We start from the raw sequence: 13548 nt of genomic DNA on the forward strand, positions 1-13548 counted from the left end.
GAACCCCCCCCCCCCCCCCCCCACACACACACACAGGGAGAACATGCAAACTCCATGCAGAAAGACCACTGCACCGACCGTGTTGTTGTAAACCCCCGTCTTCCATAATCTCTCCCATCAGTCACACGCTGGACAGTCGTGTCCGTCTGTCCACGCTCGTCCGCATCACCCGGTTAACGCTGTGACTCCCTGACACCCTAAATCCAACGCTAATGACCAACGCTGTCATCAGTGGCCTCTTAATGACTTCAGTTATCAGCGCCATAGATTAGGCCGCGCTGTTATTCGCCTAATGAGTTGTACAGGCGGTGCATAAATATGCGCTGCGAGGAGTATTAGCTGCTCTCAGCGCAGTTGTTCTGATTCCGTACAACGGTAATGAATTGTTAATGACATGATTACTCTGAAAATAGAACAGCGGTGGGCAACGGTCCCGGCCTGATGGCTCCATCACCTTCTCTCCCCTCATGGTTATTTCTGTGTGTCAATAATTCCACCGTCCATTTGTCTGGCTGTGATTGAATGAAGAGTCTCGTGACACGAAAGTGTGAAACCTACAGTGTTCTCTTCTCACTTATTGTCACAGAAGTGTTTTTGCTTATTAGCCGATAATATTGTTGTTGTTTATTTCATGCATTCATTAAGTCTCACATTTCCCTCACTATAGAGTAACGTTTGCCAGCCCGGCGTGGCCTAAATCTGCAACATCTGTTACCTGAACGTTTGTTTATTGTGTGACCCCCCAATTACATTAGAGGGACACCTAGTGGACATATTGAAACTAGACACAAAATAACTGAATAACCACAACTGACACTGGTCGCGGGGTTTTAGCCTGAAATTGGCTGTAAAAAGTGACTAAACAGCCTCTTTGGACACGGTCACACTGTTCATTCCTGTGAGACCTGCTGGATTTCAGGAGCACAGACGTGACCCAGGACGCAAAAAAGATGTGCACTAATCAACCACATGAGCTCAGGGTAACGTTGATAGGTGCAGCCTCTGAAACACAACATCAAATTAAAACGATAGATCGTCTTCCTTCCTCCACCTGACGTTCTGTTATCATGAATGTCTCTCCCTGTTCTCTCTGGAGGAGCTGACGCTACAAAATGTCTTCAATTTGACACGGCAGCGTGTATTTGTGTCTTACGCTGCACATCGCGTGAGACTCCCGTCTCATCATCAGCTCATGAGGTGCTAGTCCTTCACAACAAAACAAGTTCTCAACAAGTTTTGGCACAAGCCTTTCTTACTTTGTCTGCTGTCTTCATTTAAAGCAATCTGAAATATTTCAGCAAGAAAGCAGGCGCGATCCAAATTTCACCGTGAATTTTTCTGGTTTAATATCGTTGTAACTTTGCACTATTAATAACCTGACACAGGGTCGTGTCGTTGCTCTGTTTTATGCAAAAAAATAGTCCTTTTTTTTTTTCATATAAATGCAAACAGAGTCTGAAGAACAAAGACAAAGCCAGTTGATAACCACTGTCACAAATCCAGGCTTCATCAGATGAGGGACGCCACAGACAGATAAGATTACATTATTTACCAAAAGTTATGTACTACAGGTGTTAAGTTTCTAGTCCACATGATGTCCTCTAAGACAGCGGGACAGGTCCTGACTGAGATGGTCAAAAACAGCTTGTGTTTTTGGTGGGGTCGGTGGTGTTTGGTGATGCAGACGGTAGAAAAAACACCTCACAATCATTAAAGATTTACAGTGCGCCGTGTCATTTGGTCAAATACCAGTCCGCGTCTTTAAACCCTCGACTGGTCAGAGCCAGCTGAGCAGCCTCCAGGCTCTCTGCACTGGTAAGCCTTCTCAATGAGCTGTGATGGAAGTGGAGCTGAGGGGCTGACAGCACAGCCGCTCACCTGAGCCTCCATTTGACAGCGGCGTCTTAATATTTCAGAGATTTCCGCAGAAAGCCGTCCCCAGCAGTTTCTCACTGCAGGCAGCTCCGGCGTGGGCTTACTTGGCTTTAATTAGAGAGGGAGGGAACCTTATCACAGGAGCAACCACAGCAGCAGCAGCAGCAGCAGCAGCAGCAGCAGGCACTTAAGGATCCTGCTCTGAATGTTTTATCAGACCCTCAGCTGCTGGGAAGCACTTGACTAGAAGTGTCAAACAGACTGTGGAACAGTCCTGAGGTGTTGTGTGTATCAGCACTGGAAGATGTTTGTATTTGTGGCTTTGTTTGACGGTGGCGACAAAGAAGACAGTTTTTTTTTTTTGGGCTGGCGTGCGTCCAATTACACAGTCGGATTATGTACATGTGTGGAAGTGTGTCAGTGAAGCAGTCTCTCCGATTCACGCTGCATTTTCAGCGCTGGGAGTCTCGCTGCTCTCAGGAATGATTTGGCAGCTGCTTCAGTCATTTCTCCATCGTCAGAGGAGTGCGCTTGTTAAAATATGGCCCAAAAGTGTCAAAGACACAACATTGAGTTTGTGATTAAGACAAAAAACTATTACATATTTATCCTTTTTTTAATTTATTCAGCACAAGCTATGACACTGTCATTGGCTGGCATTTTTAAGGGAAATATTACAGGCATAGGACGGTCGAATCAATTATTTAGGGCTAAAATGAAAAGTCCAAAGGAGCAGTATCGCTGCCTGCAGCGAGCTCACAAAATTAGGTCAGTTTCACAATATTCTAGTGGGACTGAAGCGTCACTGCTGCTGCTGCTGCTGCTGCTGAACTGGGAAACAGAGAAAAAAACACTGCTGGGCTTTAGATAGATTGGATAAGATATAATCTGCAGATGTAATTTGTATAATGCCGGGGAAAAAAAACAGGGAATAAGAGACTCTGTTTACTAGATTGTTAATTATTATGTCGTGGCAGAAGGATAATGATCATGTGGAGTCATGCAGAAAAAAGCATGTAATGCAAATGATTTGAAATGTTGCATTAGTGCATTCTGTACGGACAAATATGGTTCACCACTACATTTACAGCACATGTATTGTTCTGTATATTATATATATGTATATTATATATATATATAAAAATATATATATGTATATATATATATATATATATATATATATATATATATCTGTATACGCTGAGAAACTGGATGTAAAACATGTTTTTTTTTAAAGTTTGTTTTTAATGTCTTTTGCAGATTTACTGGCAGCATTACGTATTAAGCATTATTACTGTTTCAGGTCCGCCCTGACTGTTCAAGGTCGACCTGGAAACAGCGACTCAGTGTTCAAGGCCACAGGATCCCATGACGTGGCAGACGTTTGGTTGTGGCACAGGAAGTTCACATCTTTGTTTTTTTGTTTGCCTCTCCACTAAAACCCCCCCCCCCCACAAAAACCAGTCATGTTCTCCCAGAAGCACTTTTTCAAAACATCAACGCAAACACACACACAATGATGAGCCTCCGCCCTGCGGGACAATGCTTGACATTTTTAGAATGTCATTTCAGAAAGACCTTGGTCGACAAAGAAACTCAGCAGCGGATTAAGTTGTTATTGCGCTTTAACGAAGGATCGCACAAAAGAGCATCATCAGTGTTTGCTCTTGTATTTTGCAATTACACCGGGCAGCTGAGGCTCGTGTGCTGCTGACTGTGCACGTCCACAATACTTCAAGCTCATGATAATGTACAGTCGCTCCCATGTCTCATTTTTCCCAGGAGTTATCTTCCGTATTTTCCCTCTTTGACCAGTTTATGTCCGTATTGATTTGCCTCCGAGCCTCGACGCGGCTCATAATGAGGATCAGTGCTCAGTCTCATCTACATGATGTTAAATGATGCTGCGCTGCTCCAGCACTGTATCGGTGATGTCACGACAGACTCACTGGCCTTTCACGACTCCTTGTTCTTGGCATTTTATGGCTCAATAACAAGCAGTCAGCACTTCTGAAGTGTTAGGACGACGTGTGTGTGTGTGTGTGTGTGTCAGTGGAGGCTTTGTGGCTGCAGTCAGGGGCATAAACAAGATTTTCAGAATAGACTTTTAGCCCCAGTCAATGCCCCCATTACACAACTCCAAAATAGGGTTGCATATTTCTGGGGAAAATTTTAAAATTGGAAACTTTCCATGGGAATGAACAGGGATTATTCATAATCTTTAGCTAAAACAATCAGATTTGATGTAAAACGAAGTTAAATATCGATGTGAGTCAGACACTGCTTACTGCAGGGCTATTGAGGCCACGCCCCCTACATGCACTGTGCATCATCACATGACATCGCAGGTGATTTCTATTCTACAAACCTGAACTATTGAAGCCACACGTTAAATTTGAGCTCAAGGACTAAATAAAGTAAAGCAAGTTTCGATGATATCATGAGGACGATATTTAAATGACATCAACATTTCCACACTAAAGTTCCCATGGACAGTTTCTGGAAATTTACAAGGAATTTTCCACCCCTTTGCAACCCCGCTCCTAAATAATAATAAAAGAGTTTATTTTAATGGCCCTGCATGTAATCCCATTGACCCTAATCGTTATTTCCTTTTTATATTCCAAACGTCAAATATCTCAACAAAACCTTGGTATAGAAGGACAGATAACGGCACCAATACAGAGATACACAGAGAAATAGAAGAATAGAGATGTAGATACAGACGTTATTTTGTCCCTAAGAGGACACTACTGTATTAACATTATAGTTATGGTAATAATTAAAGTGCATATGTTTCTCTATGATATTATTTCGTTCTAGACCATAAAAAACATCGAACATGCCCAAGGACACACCGGCACGTAGATTAGAAGAGCCGGGAATCAGAACCCACAACCTCCTATAGATGAAAGACGCCTCACTCTACCACCGAGGCCACAACCTACTCATTTTCCGACATACGAAAATATTAGAGTCGCCCCCTAAAGGCCATTCATGATAGACAGCTCAGCCCTCTTTGCTGAAGTCCTGTCGCGTGGCTCCTGCACAGCACAGCGCTGCATCACGTTTACTCGCGTTGTCAATTTTTCAGAGAAGGAAAAGAAAAGAAAAAAACCCACTGGTTTCTATATTTACCACACATTTGTCTTTGCTTCCAAATGTCTGCCACTTCCTCCTTAAATAACCAAAAGCGATGGTGAAACGTTAAATGAGTAGTGATGGGTGTATTTTGACTAATTTAGCCGTGACCAACCCCCGCCCCCCCCCTGCATCACTTCTTCCCCCCTCTGTCCTGACGCTGCAGTTGAGTGACAGGAGAAGTGGAGGTGTTCTCTGCACTCGTGTCTGCAACTCCTGACAACACTGAGCATCCCTCCGGGCGTTGTGATGCAGTGTCAGCCTGGTGTGTCCCAAATACAATCACACTTCACCCACCACCCTGAAGCATGGAAATAAGCTGGAGAGGGATATTTGTGAAAGGCCAGGACAGAGTGTGACGGAGGATTGTGACGTCAGGCCTAAGAAGCAAAAGTGGGAACGGCATAATTGCTTTCAAACATCCCAGTTTCTGCTGAAGTCCCCGATCTAAAATGAAGTCGGCGGCGTTCATTGTCTGCGGCAAAAACATCCACGGCAAACGATGGCGAAGGAAGCGGAGACGTAAAGGCAATGAGAGGAAGTGCCACAAAACACTGGAAGATGTAAACTCACTGGACACCTGAGACACGAGGGGGAACTCATGCAAAGAAACACGCGGGCAGAAGTGAAGTTGGAAGAAGGCAAATAAAGAGGAAAAGAACGACTCAAGGCGATATCATAACAGAAATATGAATCAATAACTGGAAAGCAAAGTCAAAGAACTCGTTTAAAATACAGACTCCAGAGGAAAACAAACAAAAATGCCCAACAAGTCCAACACTGATACTTTTACCTGTGTGTTTCTGAGCATTACAGCACATTTAAAAGCACACAGTTCAACGTTCTGTACAGTAATACAGCAAACATGTTGAGAAACACAATCAAGAGCACATTTCACCACCAAAGAGTGAAACTAAACGTCAGGCATGTTTGTTTAGCTTCTCCCTCTCTACGAGTCGCCACATGGAACTCCAGCCCTTGACCTGGCAGGGACTCAAACTGGCAACCCTTTAGTCACAAGCCAAGTTCTCTTTCCTCCTCGACTATCGTCTGCCTCCACTAAATGTCAGACAAACGCGGTAGAAAAATCCCATGGTGTCAAAGGTCGAGGAGAATAAGACACAGAGCTGCTTTAGGCTCCGCTATGTTCGAGCATATATATACAGAGGTGATAAGAATGTGCAATATAGAGTTTCTTATATCCTTTCTTTTTTTCATTTCCAACTCATATAAACAGATTGAATTCATGAAACTTGGAAATAAATGACAGTTCAAAGTTTGCTTTTATGAACATAAATGAAATAAAAAATGGTTTATTTTGTGACTTCTGCACAATTATCACTTCTCCTGGGGTTTTCTTTTAACATGAGATATAATAGGAGGTCCATATAAGGAGTTGTGGGGTTTTCCCGCAGTAATTGACCAAGGGTGCACCTGACTTTTTACACCAAGGGTGTAAAAACAGGAAGTGAGGAGGCCTGTCTCACAGCTGTTTCCTCAAAGGTCCGACTCAAAGGTCCGACCTAAAGCAGCCGATCAGCTGACGTTAGGGACCGTGATCAGTTGCACTGTCCACTGTGGCAGAAGCTGCCTTTCCTGCCTGACCAAACGACCCCTGACGACTTTATTTATTGATGGCTGTCAGGACATGACACTGACGAGATAAAACCTGTCAACGACAGAGTCGAGATCTGGATGAAAAACTCACTCAGAACAGTCAGTAGATCCTAGATCAGTTATATCCTTATTGCGAATGAGCTGCAGCAAGAAATCTAACACTAACTAATGGAAGTCAGATATTCTAATCATCAGTTCATCCCTCGTAATGAGACTCAAGCCTGAAGATTAATACGCTGATAAAACGACCAGTGTCAGGATTCTGCTCATTCCAGCAGTCAGAAAACACACTTTCACATTCTCACCGGCATGAGAGGACGAGCTCATAAATATCTGAATCTGAAACTCGTCCACTGCTCTCTGAGAAACACCAGACCTCAGACCTCAGACCACAGACCTCAGACCAGTCCAATCAGCTGGCCAGAGCGCGGGAGGAGACGAGAGCATCAGGAGTCAGTCAGGTAGATACAGCTGAGCCTGCAGGGATCCCAGGAATCTGTACGCCGTGTGTCAGTATGAAATTTTAATGATGGCGGGCGGCTGGGCAGGAGTGCTGAAATGTCTGTATTAGGAGCTGCAGCTCTTGGCAGGATTGAGTCCTTGGAGAGGGAGGGAGAGAGAGGGAGAGAGAGAGAGGGAGAGATGCAGAGTGCATCCAGGGGAGGAGAGCTTTGATCAGCTCCTCTTATTTCCATATCGCAATATGCCAAATGGTCTTCCTGCTAAATGAAAGACAACATGAATTATGAGTCGCTGGGGCTCAAGTGGCAGAGCCGCATGTGCCTCTCTGTCAAACAACAACGACAACAAAAAAAGAAATAGAAATGAATGATGACCCATTGTGCTGTTGGACTCATCCTGTGCCAGCGTAGCATTATGTTCCCCAACACTGGGGCTTTCCCCCTGCACTTCACTTAAAGACCATGAACATAGATCAAAAGACGCTTCACGCAACACTTTGTCCCACTTCTATAAAACAACCGTGTCCATGCACAGCTGATTCAACTCCACCTTCATGGAACGACTGTCCTTCTTCTTCTTCTTATTCAGTTTCCCAACTTCATGAATTATTTCTATCCATCAAACTGTAGTATATATCTGCTCCTGGTCTCTCTCCTCTGTCCCACATTTCTCCTTTCACCCCAACCGGTCGAGGCAGATGCTGCACATCTTTATGTGTTTGAGATAACGTGCGTTGTGATTCGGTGCGACGCAAATAAAAGTTGAAGTTTGATATTCAGGCCGCAGAATAGTGCGTGCCTACTTTCTTTACAAGTCCTGCACAGTTTACAGCAACATAGACGCTTTATATTCTTCAAATATGCTACAAACACAACACTCTATTAACACATTTCAAAGTAAAAAGCTTTTCAGTTTGAAACAACTCAAAGCATTTCCGTTCTCTGAATGCATTCATTCTTCCAACGGGGGCTTTTATTGTGAAATATTTGCAGGCTTCATATTAAAGAGATTTAGTTGAGAGAGTATTTAAATATCAGTTGTTATTTTTAAAGATAACCCTGATGCAGTACACACCTCTGTGAACAACACACACACACACACACACACACACACAGAGCTTCTCTCCTCTGTGGCAACAGTCAGTGAGAAGCTGCTGCCGTGTGCAAATGAGCAAGAGAGAGGAGAGATTAAAGATTCAATAATGTATTAGCTGGTGTCGGCGCTCAGTGTTTAGGCTTTATTTAGGCATTAAGGGACTCCAAGTCTAATAATTACAGTTTACACATTCAAAGCACTCTAATTTGTGGGATATAAAAGTGCACAGCTGTGGAGCCTGATTGTCATAAAGGAGAGCCGTGCATCAGTGGACTCAACACAGTAAAACAGGGATTGGATTTACATACATATGCAGAATATATGCTGATCTGTATAGACTCTCACACTCACTCTGAGTGATAAGAGCACAGACACAGGATTTTACTTGACTGTCAGTGGACTAGAAACGCGCCTTTCACTTGACAAAAACAACGTAGTGCAGCTGCACCGTCAACATCTCGGTGGTCCAGAGAAATAATCAACTAAATAAAACTGATATCGCCTGGTATTTCATTTGTTAGATATTATATTTATTGACATAATTTGATCTCCAAACCAATTTAGACATTCAGAGAGACACATTAAATCAAAGTGACGATGATAATAATAATAATAATAGATAATGCATCTATTAACGGTGAACTGACTACTTTTTTTTTGAGTCATTTGCTTGAAGGCTGAGGAACTGTTGGCTGTTTTTGTTTTCATCTGAATTTTCTAATAATGATAACAGATAAAGATGCATTTTGAGACAAAAACAATACCTTAAATCAAACTCAAACAATATGTTCTATACCGTTCAAATTTCAATGTACAACTGCAGTGGTTATCTTCTAATTAAAACTGTTTGTTTTTCTTCATTTTAAACTGTTAATACACTATTTTAACATGTATGAAATTGTAAATAACTGCCAGATTCTGGAAAAATGGGCAAAAGCACATAATGCACAGGACATTTTTTTGCCCTTTTAAGGTTAAAATAAGTAAAAAAAGTCCAGACAGACATTTTGAGGCTTATAGGTGTTAAAGGGGTTAATAATCATTTACACATGTGTCGCAACAAGAGAGCATTTTGTCAGGACGGTGTAAACATCCTGAGGTCGGGCAGGTCAGCGCGTGTAGGAGCAGTGATCATGTGATGAAACCACACACGACCTCGCCGTATAGCACAACAGGTGAGAAATCACAGTTATGGGATGTGTAGGAAACACACGAGTGGACGTGGTGAGACTGACGGCCGCCGTCTGTGGAACGTAGAAAAGGCGCTGAGCGAAACACGGCGCCAAGAGAGTCAAATAAGGAGCTTTGTAACAGCTCGTTACACCAACCTATCGTCACGTTTTTTTGTCAGGTGACCTCTGGTGGCGGGAGGTCAGGATGAATAATTAAAAAAAAAAGAAAGAAAAAAGGTTTGTCTTAACATAATAGATTTTTCTGTTCATCTTTCATGTTTCATTACTTTAACTGCATGTTTATTGCTGTATCCATGGAAACGAGAGTCATTTAAAGGGATGGTTCAGGTTGTAACTGGGACAGCTTTGACTCCTGCAGCTCCTGCATAAATACTAAATAACTTTGGCGTTCATATGCTGTGCAGCACGTGTTTGTGGTTGGTTAGTGTGAGCGTGTCTGCGTCTTTGGCGCAGCGAACTCTACAGTATGTTTGATGAATAGAGCTCTTTCCTCTCTGCTGTGTTTTACTGTATGTTAATCTCCTCCTCTGCCTGCTTGTGGTGTTTTTTTTCCCTTTGGCTCTGAGTTAATGCACCATTCCTCAGGGCCTGCATGCATTGTGTGCCTCTGGCATCAGGGGATTAGGGGTAAAAAAAAAAAAAAGAAGGGAAGGGAAGGGAAAAAAAAACATATTCTGTAAAATAGAGGGAGGAAGCCGTGTAGAGAGACAGTGATGACAGCTGTGTGACCCCCTGAGCCTGTCACTGGAGCCGCAGCGGGGATGTTTCTCCATCTTTGATCATCATCTATCTCTCCTCCGTACGCCATATTAATTTGCATCACTTAGTCTTCCTTTTGTCTCCTAATAGAAGCATACAGGATGAAGATGTCTTCGCTTCTAATTTCTCCACGCTCGAAAACCTTCAAAGGTTTTCTTCTTTTTTTTTTCTTCCCCTTCCCTACATCACACAGCATCTCCACACACGCACCACAAACCCACCCGCCCCCTTTGGCCCACTTTGCGTTTCACATCACATCCATTACACTGCGGCGATTGTTTGTGTGTTTGTTGGGTCCTGTGACGAACGGCAAATTAAGTGCGTTTCTGAGTCACTCACTGACGGAATGAAGGGATTTGCGAAGGATTTTCTGGCTGTTTTCATGTCATCAACGAAGCCTGAAAATGAGTTAACAAGCTGCGTTTGAAAAAAAAATAAAAAATAAAAAATAAATGATAGTGACTAAACTGAATTTCTTAAGACGGGCGGACACATCCAGAGAATGTTCAACTGGACTTCATATGTCGACAGTTCCCGTCCCCTGACTTAAAGCAGAACGTTGTAAGTCTGGTCGCTTTTTCGCCTTTTTCTCTACAAAGCTTCCTCTACAGTTTCGGATTAGATGTTTTTATGAAACCACTGTTAACATCTGAAAATAGCCCTCATCTGCACACAGGTCCTGCAACTTCCCACGCTGCAAAGAAACCTAAAACACGAGTCAATATCTGTGCGTCGGTCTGAGCTCATCTAACGTGCATTATTCATTTAGAGCAAGAGTTAAATTAGCCTCCAGAAGTCCCTTTTATTTCATTACACCGCTCGTTCTCTAGTACTTGAAAAGGTGTAAAGGTGAGGTCGCTCTTTCTCTTCTGCACGAGACCTTGAAGTTTCTGAGCCTTGTAGTCTTTTCTCAGAATCATATGCATCAGAATGTGAAGGCAGTCTCTCAGAGTATCTCTCTGTGCGTTTGATGTCGACCTTGACTTGACTCGGATGCACAGGTAGAATAGGAAATGTTCTGCACGTGACTGCGGCAACAGCTTCATCCTCTTCCCTGAGAACATGTGAAGGACTTACACTCACTGGCATTTATTTACCAGGTAATGAGTTTGAAGATAATGAAATTGAACACGCCTCCTTGTAGTTTATACAGTATATAGTGAACCTGACGGCTGCTTCCTTCAGAGTGACGCACACCTTGTCAACAACAGAACCAAGCCTGTGGCAGCTTCTCACTAAACACTTTGCTTGTTGTCACTGTCACTCTGTGGCCTCGGCGTTGTCTGACTTGGACGGTGACAGTGTGCTCGGCTTCTTCCCCTCTCCTCTTTTCCCTCCGCCATGACGCCTAAGCGTATAAACTTTATAACTATATCATTATGTCATATCACATTATACGACCGAGCTGAAGAATTACACGACTTCGCTGACTGCTGGGAACACAGTCACGTGAAAGGTTAGAAATCGTGGCGGCCACGTTTGGCACATTTCACGGAGAAAGACGAGGAAATCCTCCGTCAGCCTTGTTCTGTCAGACTCCGTCCAAAGCTTATGAACATATGTCATTTCATGCATCTCAAAATGCAAGACAAATGCATCAATTTTAATACTTCGGAACCATATTACTTTTGAGGAATGTGAAGATGGACAAATATTCAACTAAGTGCATGTGATGAGTCACACCGTAGCTCATCATAAGCAAAACACATTCCTCTGTTGCCCAAACGGTCCATTCGAGCGAGGACGGCGGCTGCGTCTTTGTACTTTGTTCCAAAGGAACACCTTGAAAAGTTACACAAGCGTCGTGTTCCATTCCAGTCGGTGTCAGAGACGGTCACCAAAGACGCTCGCTTTAGGTTTTGTGAGGAATTTCATCGATTCCGAAACAAAGCAACACAGAATAAAAGTTTGCACAAAGAATACAAAATGGAAGCTAAACTCCTGGTGAGAAATGGTCGCTATATTATTATAAATGCGAGGCATGTCCGTCCGCCCTTTTAATTGCATAGCTTTCAGGCGATTTGTTTGACTGGCTTTAAACTAAACAAGTGACTTACCAAGGGCACGAATGTGTGCAGTGCCGACTCTGACGATGTTAGATGTTAGATAAGAAATGCAAGTTAGGATGGAAAGTGTTTGTGATATGTAGCGTCTCCCTGTGGACACAGAGCGCAGAAAGTGTGAAACAGGCTCTTGAGAAAGTTCCTCTGCAGCTCCTGAGCAGGCAGAGCTAATTATACGGATGGAGCTTAATCAGGACAACTGCGCTATTGAGGACAAAGCAATTCCAATGCGCAGCAGAGAACAGGATACTCAGCAGGAACAGGAAGCAGAAGACTGAGCCTGGCGACGGTTGCCAGCACCACTTGTACAAGCGAGGCGATGTGGCGAGCTGGTCCACAGCCCCAGGCTGTGAACACGGCGCTTCTTACATGAGCACACGTTTGCATTGCTTGCAAATGCATAAATCTGAGATTAGAAATAGCTGAGCATGTAAAAGTGTGAGCGTGAGGCAGGAGGAGAAAAGTCCTCCTTCCTTTAGCATCTCTGCGAGAAATAAATGAGACTGTGCTGTGCTTGACTTGGCTCCAGGCTCATCTGGAGAAACAGCTCGCTCGGCAAGGCTGAGGGTTTATGAAAACAGCAGAGGATGTCACAGTAATGGCTTCCAAATTAAAGGCTTTGGCTTTTCCCGGGCCTCTTATTCCACACCTCTTAATGACATCATTATTTAAAGCTGTAGTGCGTAACTGTTACATACAAACAAACGTCTGTTACATTCAAACCAAGTTAGTTCACACAATGCTGATTAAGTCTCCACATGACTCTCTCTGTGTTTCCCAATATAGCAGTGTGTGTAGAGCTCGTGTCACCCGGTGACATCCCTGCACTGCACACAGGAAGTGATGTGTTTCATGTCACGGCAGCAAAAAACGCAAAAGAAAACACAAGACGTCAATTCTACTGCTTCATAAACCCAGTCATTCAGCAGTCTGATGGTGTGAACTGTTCTTGTCCACGCCCGCCCATGCTCTGCTGGTGTATACACACAAACGCTCCCTCAATCAGGCCCAGAGCAAATCGTTTCATATCGCTTCTGTTCATTAAAAAACAAACAGATGCAGAATAATGACGTCATCAACAACAATCACCAAAAGTTACACACGGCAGCTTTAGTGATTCTGTCTCTTGTTCATGAAGACAGAAGAATAACGCTGCACATATCACATGTCTTATTCAGCCCCATGCCTGTCAGCTGTTTATGACTGAGGAAAGAGGGAATACTCATGTTGACACTGATGATGAAAATCACATACTGAAATTACATTAAGCCTGTTTTCTTTTCGGGCTAAAACTGGAAAACATGTCACGATTAGAAGTTGAAGAGTCGTCCAAAATACTCCTT

At 43.4% G+C, this 13548-nt stretch overlaps 1 protein-coding gene across 1 annotated transcript in view; it reads left to right on the plus strand.

Annotated features, from left to right (window-relative positions):
• The window catches only part of LOC131447638 (retinoic acid receptor beta-like), a 132835-nt gene that overhangs the window by 20797 nt on the left and 98490 nt on the right, over positions 1 to 13548 (plus strand). The window lies entirely within an intron of this gene.

Source organism: Solea solea, chromosome 20 (assembly GCF_958295425.1).
Source record: "Solea solea chromosome 20, fSolSol10.1, whole genome shotgun sequence".
Classification (NCBI taxonomy): Eukaryota; Metazoa; Chordata; class Actinopteri; order Pleuronectiformes; family Soleidae; genus Solea; species Solea solea.